Source organism: Aegilops tauschii, chromosome 7, assembly GCF_002575655.3.
Source record: "Aegilops tauschii subsp. strangulata cultivar AL8/78 chromosome 7, Aet v6.0, whole genome shotgun sequence".
NCBI classification, from domain to species: domain Eukaryota; kingdom Viridiplantae; phylum Streptophyta; class Magnoliopsida; order Poales; family Poaceae; genus Aegilops; species Aegilops tauschii.
The window spans coordinates 34,781,101-34,789,097 of NC_053041.3; the positions used below are offsets into that span (position 1 = coordinate 34,781,101).

General features: G+C 40.0%; 1 pseudogene; it reads right to left on the reverse strand.

Annotated features, from left to right (window-relative positions):
- Positions 1–448: 448 nt before the first annotated feature.
- LOC109785859 (cytochrome P450 704C1-like) lies at positions 449–3,666 on the reverse strand (annotated as a pseudogene).
- Positions 3,667–7,997: the final 4,331 nt, after the last annotated feature.

A 7,997-nucleotide genomic window follows, 5' to 3' on the forward strand; every position in this document is an offset into this window, starting at 1 on the left:
TGTCATATTTTAATGAGTGCTCACAATTACAAAAGATGTCCAAGATAATATATTTATATGTGATGCTTCTCTTTCTTTATTACTTCCTATTAATTGCAACAATGACCAAAACTATGTTTGTCAACTCTCAACAACTTTTATTCATCATACTCTTTATACGTGAAGTCGTTACTCTCCATAAGATCACTATATGATCTTTTTGTTTCTTTTTTATTCTTTCTTTTATTTAATTCCCTTAAGATCAAAGCAAGAAAATAAAGCCCTTAACTCAAAGCTACTCTTTATTAGATATCTCGCAGACTCGGTTACATAGAGGGAACATAAAGCAAAACTCAAAGTTTTGATTAGGAATTTTCCATTTTTTCGGAATTATTCAGAACACTAATCTGTCATTTAGGTAATATTTATAAAACAAAAATTAAGATCACAAAATGCATAAGACCTTTTGATAAATATTTTGGGATGGAAACAATTTCCATAAACTCGTAGATTTTATTTGAAACCCTAAAGTCAATTGGGAATTAGACTGAACACCAGAATATTTAGGGAATAAAATGATGCCCTAAAATAGGGTGACAATTAAAATTTTAACTTGTGTTGTGAAGTATTTTTCACAAGTCCCATATAATTTTTTATGCCTTTTTAAAAAAAAGTGTAAGTTAGTTTTTCATTTTTAATTAATTCAAAAAACGAAGGGAATTATTTCAAAAAGGGCTACATTTTAATTTTTTAGGAAATTAAATTCCATAAGCCCTAAGTATTGACCTTGACCCCTATGTTAAATTTCCAAGATGGATTTAAAACAAGTTTGTTTCTTTAACCAATTTGAAATTCAAAAAGGAAATAGAGAAACGGAAAATGAAAATAAAAAGAAAATCTAGCTGAACAGCATCCAAACACATCCAAATTTGGGGTTGACATCACACCAGTCTGGATCTCTCTGGTTTCTGACAGTTTACTTTACTCTCTTTCGCCAATGTTAAACTAATATAAATAAACTGACTAACCTGATGAAAACTCAACTGGTGACATTTATTTTTAAAACTTCTTGAAATTTAGATGTTTGTAAGGTACATAGTTCACTGCAACAACAGAGGATCTAGCAGCTTGCTCTGTTGTTGAAGCAGACATGTTACGGGGGTACACAAATAGATGAAGGCCGTTATCCATGTGATGGGTAAACATTGTTTTGTATGTTGGACCCTTGGATTCGTCTTCCTGTCCGAACCTGGAAAATTGTATCAGGGTAGCAGCAACGATTTCCTCTGTCTGCATGCAAATTCTTTCCCAAAGCAGATATGTGGTCCTGCCTGATCATTAGAGAAGACTTGTTAAATGAAAATTGCAATTTAAATTCTACAGGAAAATGAAACCATCCTCCCCATCGTCCCTCCAAAGAAATTTCATCCTCCCAAAAGGCATTTCATCCGGCCCTGAATTCTTCAGCGGGCAGTTTTAACATGGTCCCTCCAAAGGTACTTCATCCTCCCCATGGCATAGATCATATAGTTCATTCCAGCTCCATTTATCACTTGATGGTCGTTCGGTAGTACACCATCCTGAAAGTGTACCACAAAGTAAGTTACTGTGTATGCCATGTCCTAATTAAATTATGTCGACGCATATCTGGAGTTGTTATTGTTGGACTCTACACTTAAAAGGAAATAGCAAGAGGAATCATTTATACCACCGGAAAACCAGCATACAGCCGGAGAGTCTCGGTAATCACAACATGGAGGTAATGCATTTTGCCAATAGCACCTTGTTTCAATCTTGCCGAGAACATTTCCATGCTGGTATCTTCTTGCGCCCACTCAATAGATTCTATGGTTTCAAAGGCAACATTATCCTGCACTACCGGTTTCTTGCAGAGCATGTAGGAGAATCATGTAAGGGTATTTCATGTGGTGTCTTTACCAGCATCAGGAAACTGAGCACTATGTCATGAAGGTAACGATCGTTCATCGTCTCAGGGTCTTTCTCTGGCTTTCTACATTTATCATAAAAGATAGAATTGAACATATGTAAAATTTTGAAATAGTTTTTCTTACATGGCCACTTATGTTTTTCATGTTCTCCCTCTTTTGATGGATCAACTGGAACACAAAGTGGTCAATTATCTTTATGCTCTTTTTCAGTTTAGCTTCTGACCCGGTATTAAGATTTCAGCTTCCAGAACATATCAACATACCGACAGTAAACAAGAGAATTTGCCTCATCGAATGCCTTACTGAATTCAATGCTGGATCATCTGATCCAGATAGAGTGTTAAGCTCAAAACCAAATCCCACTTCGAATATTGAATCCATAGTTGTTCTCATCAGAAGGTCCTGAGGAAATGGTAGAAATTAAGATAACTGCCAGCAAATGCGCATTAATTCACTCCAAGTGTGTACCTAAAACTTCAAACTCGGAGTCAATTCATTCTTTGCTCACTCAGAAATCTGAGTAATGGATAGCCCAATTCAGAAGTTCTGGAGAAACTAGATTTACCCCAGTTATTTCCCATGAATGGTTAACTGAATTTTTGTTTGGCAGTTTAGGTCTAGCTAGGATTTGATTTGCTTCTCTCTTTTGCAGGTTATAAAGTTCTAAATTTGACAGGCGTTGACTGAACTATTAAAGCTAGATATATGATCTTAGCAGTTACAATACTATCCTATTTATATTGATGGTAGATAATCATGGAAGTACCAGCATGTTTATGGTAATTCTGTTAGCTGCTGCAGATGAGGTCTTCTCTGCCAGTTTTACAGCATTCATTCTGAAAACATTACTGTTGTAGTCGCGTAGCACCTTGGTTGAGAACTCGTGGCTTGATAGCTTCCTCTGGTGTCGCTACTTGTCCCCGTCTGTCACAAAAATCCCATTTCCAAAGAGATCCTTGACGATTTCTGTGTTGAAGCCCCCCTGTGAAATAGGATCTGTCATTGTCAAATTGTAGTCAAGACTCAGCAGTGTCTTCTACTTTTTGCAAATTGGCACATGCATTCAGTTTATCTCTAAATAGCACGTACTCCCTCCGTTTTAAAATAGATGACTCAACTTTGTACTAAAATTAGTACAAAGTTGAGTCATCTATTTTGGAATGGAGGGAGTATATGATTAGTCTGACTAGCATGAATCTGAATTCAAAGGTTGATATCACATGACAATATGTTCTACAGACTACTCGAGTTTTGACTGTTGACCATCCTCTGTTTAAATTTTGCAGGATACAGTTTAACATCTGACATGCAGAATGAACCATCTACCACCAATCCACCATATTATTGGTTAGCAAGAAAGAGAGGAGGAACAAATATGATAAGCAAGAACTACCCTGCTGTATTTACTGAAGTTTGTCTTGAGGACATGCTCGATGACGGCAGGGTCGGCGGTTAAGATCTCACTGTGCCCAGGATAGACGAGCCTGATGGTAGGGTGCACGAGCGCATACTTGACATGCTCATCGAAGATCTTGTCAAAGTTGTTGAGCTGCTGGAACACGGTCCCGATGAGCAGCGGCCGGTCATGGGCTCTCAGGGTGAACTCTCTGATGCAGAAGACAGCAAAGGATCCGGCGACGCCGAGGATGTAGAGGGTGATAACCAGAAGAACTACGGCAAGAGCTGAGACTATGCATATGCCCGTGGATGCAGCGAGGGAGGAGAGCAGGGGAGCCATGACCAAAGCTAGTTACTGCTTGCTCAGAGTAAGTTTACCATGTCCAGCATCTTATATATGTGTTCCGCGCTGCCACTGTATTTGTTTCGATTTGGTCAATGCCACTGTCTGCTAGGCTAGGAGAGTGACATGAATGTTTCTATACTCTCAGGTTTTTGACAGTCTTGTGTCGTAGAAAATGGATAACCTGTGTTCAAACTATCTTTTGGGCTCAATTTTGTTTACCATGTCCACATTTCATTCTGGTGCGACAACTGGCTTCTGCACAATTGTCACTTGGTTCAGTTTGAGTTATCTGGGAGCTTAGCAGTCTCACAGGCCTTGCTTTGTGTCGGAGGTACGAGCCACCCAGTTTGTCAATAGAAACCCAGAAACAGTGTTTGCTAATGCCCTGATGTCTCCAATTCTCATATTATGTCCATACATATCTCTCTGGTTGGCAACGGGATGTCAACAAGATTTTGGGAGGATACGTGGCTAGGAGAGACTCCTCTGGCCTTACAATATCCTACCCTTTACAATAGTGTGCAACGTAAGGAAGATTACGTAGGTATCGTCCTTCAAAATATTCCCTTGAACATCCAGTTCAGACGTACGTTAGTGGGTGAGAGATGGACAGCCTGGATGCACTTGGTTCGGAGATTGATTGAAGTTCGACTCTCCGACGTGCCGGACTCCACACAATGGAAGTTAACTAAAAATGGGATATTTACGGTGAAATCATTTTATACGGATCTGATTAATTCTGGCCCCATCTCAAGGTCACTTCATATATGGAAGATTAAGGTTCCTTTGAGGATTAAAATTTTCATGTGGTTTGTCCACAAGCAAGTAATACTCACAAAGGACAACTTACTTAAGAGGCGATGGGTAGGTAACTCGCGGTGTTGTTTTTGTGCTCAAGATGAGACAATACAGCATTTATTTATCGAATGCCCACTTGCCAAGTTACTTTGGAGAACGATTCATATAGCTTTTAATATCAATCCCCCCATAGATATTGCATCTTTGTTTGGGACGTGGTTAGCTGGGGTTGAACAGTTCACGGCAGCTCGTATTCGGATTGGAATATGTGCGTTATTATGGGCTATATGGAACTGCAGAAATGATATGATATTTACCAGACAACACAACTTAACTTTTTTGCAGGTTATCTTCAGAGCTACAGCTTGGATCCGTACGTGGTCCTTACTCACTCCTATGGACTCCAGGGAGCCTTTGGTTACTCACTCCTATGGACTCCAGGGAGCCTTTGGTTACTGGGTGCAACCAATGGGAGATGGTGGCTCGGACTATATTCAACCGGTTCGGATGGCGTTCGCATAACAGGATAGGAGTCTAGAGAGCTTGTCCTCATTATCACCGTACCGGTTGTCTTTGTCCGATTGTATTTTTCAGTTTTATGTGCTTTGCTTTGCTCCGTTTGCGAGCGGTAAGACCTTTGTGGTGATACTTTCTAAATTTTTAATAAAAGGGCCGCATGCATCATTATGATGCAGAGGCCGGGGGTATACCTCCATTTCCAAAAAAAAAATCTCTCTGGTTGTTTTATCACGATATACTCTTTATTTTTGTGGTTGACAACTACCTCATGGGCTTACATATATGCCGAGTAAAGAATCACAATTTAGAACGTTCTGTGGATGGATGAACAATATAATTGGGTGAACAAGGAGTGGTATATATGAAGCGTGAGATGGATGGAGAGCATTACTCTCACAACTGTGAGAGTTTGGTGGAATCTTCATTCCTTCTCTCTCGGATGAATGCTCGTGGCCTGCTGTAGCCTGTATTGGTCCTTTGAGCATAAAGTATACCCACCACCATATGTGGCATGGACTTACATAGCTGATCTGCCCGCGCGTCACCCCCCCCCCCCCCCCCCCCCTTCCGTCCTAGGCCTGGCCCATTTTTTTTAGTGTCTTAACCTTCAAAAAATACGTGCGTGAAGTAGGATTGAAACTCCCAACCTCTTGATTTACCATCACCCACTGTCACGAAAAAGGACAAACCACTTGTTCTGCCTAATTACTTCTTTTATTTTTCACTAGCGAAAGCGCGCGTGCATTGTAACGGGAGCAACGGTCGGGTCTGCTGCCCCTTCCTTCTCGGTGTACAGCTGCAGATTGGATAAATGGTTTATCTTCGAATATATGCTACAAGAAATGGGCTGAACCGATCTACAGAGAAAAAGAAAATTCATAATCTCTAATTGCCATGGCAACATTTTGCTGCATTGTTGTATCAGCAAAGAGAGAAGAGGACGTCAGGCGAGGCAGTGCCGTAGCTGGTTCCGTGGGCATGAGTTCAGCAAAACTAGATGCTGTGTCCTAATTAAGTGGAACGTCAAGGTGACAGCAACACCTGCATGACGTAGCAGCTGGATTTATGTGCTTGTATACATGTGCTAGGCCAACCTTTAATGTGTCAGGAGGAAGACTGGAAGAGTTCACGTCTTTGGTGGATGAGAGTTGACAGCCTGCATAAGAATGCTCTATGGTACACCAGATTACGATTTACGATTCCAGAAGAGGCGCTCGGCGACCATAGCATTTTGTTCCTGCCACTAGTAGAAAACAGGGCTTTGTTTCGGCCAAAAAAGAGCATTGATCCCGGTTGCATTACGAACCGGGACTAATATGAGCATTAGTCCCGATTCGAGCGGCTAGGGCACCGTACAGGCATTAGTCCCGGTTTAAATGGGACCTTTAGTCCCGGTTGGTGCCACAAACCGGGACTAAAGGGTGCGATGCCCATTAGTACCGGTTCGTGGCACCAACCGGTACTAAAGGTTAGACCTTTAGTCCCGGTTCGAGCCACCAACCGGTACTAATGGGGTTTGAGGCATTAGTACCGGTTCATGGCACGAACCGGTACTAAAGGTCCCATTTTCAAACTCTACCCCCTGATCGCCTTTTCAGTTTTGTAAAAAGCAAAAGAAAATGATACAAACTTCAAAAATTAAAATCCTTCCAGATGTAGTTATGTTACTACATGTACTAGTTAGGAAAATTTAAAAACTTAAATTTGGACATGTTTTGCAAAAAGTGTAGGGAAAATGTAAAACGGCTATAACTTTTGCATACGATGTAAAAAAAGTATAATATATCAAAATGTTCAGCACGAAAATCCGCATCCAATTTTGACAGCCTACGGCCTGTTTGCAAATTTTTAGAATCCTCAAATTCTAAAAGGAAAAAATGTTATGCTCAAATTTCTGTTTTTTTTGAATTTTTGTTAAATCTGGTCAAACTACTTATTTAAGAAGTATTAGTGTTACTAAATAATTATTCAAGAATATTAGTGTTACTAAATAATTATTTCAGTTTTTTTGAATTTTGGTCAAATCTGGTCAAACTGTGGTCAAACTGTGGTCAAACAATGGTCAAACTAATTATTCAAGAAATATTAGTGTTACTAAATAATTATTTCAGTTTTTTTTCAATTTTGGTTAAATCTGGTCAAACTATGGTCAAACTACTTATTCAAGAAATATTAGTGTTACTAAATAATTATTGTTTTTTCGAACAATAGTTTGAAACTCAAACAGTGAAATGTGTGACTTCATGCTCAAGCTAAATTCCTGAGGGTTAATAGGATTGACATCTTACTATTGTCAGGAAAACAACAAGTGCAGACTTGGAAACGAGGGAGAATAGAACCCGGAAGTTAAGCGTGTTCAGGCTGGAGTAGTGAGAGGATGGGTGACCGTCCGGGAAGTTAGATGATTTGGAATGATGAAGGGTGATTAGAGATTAGAGATTAGAGGTTAAAATAATTCAGAAATTTGAAAATACAAAAAAAATTCAAAAAAAAATCATAAAATTTCCTTTAGTACCGGTTGGTGTTACTAAAGGGGGAGGCTTTAGTAACGACCCTTTAGTCCCGGTTTCAGAACCGGGACTAAAGGCCCTACTACTAGTGTGCTTTCGGCATTTTGAACCTCATTTTGTTTCGCCGCCTGCACCTTGTGGTCTTGTTAGACAAACAGGCGCAGACACCCCTTCGTTCTGGGCTTGGCCCATTTTTTTAGTTTTTTAACCTTCAAAAAATACGTGCGTGAGGTAGGATTCAAATTCCCAACCTCTCGGTTTACCATCACCAAGGACAGCCCACTTGTTCTGCCTAATTACTTCTTTTATTTTTCACTAGCGAAAGGGCACGTGTATTGCAACGGGAGAACATTCTCACAAGTGTGATAGTTTGTTGGGGCCTTCATTCCTTCTCCACAAGATGAATGCTCACAGTCTGTTGTAGCCTATAGGTGTCGTCCTTAATAAGCTGGTACTTGGTAGGCGCACGGCCTTCGGAGGGATGTTTCAGATTTATAA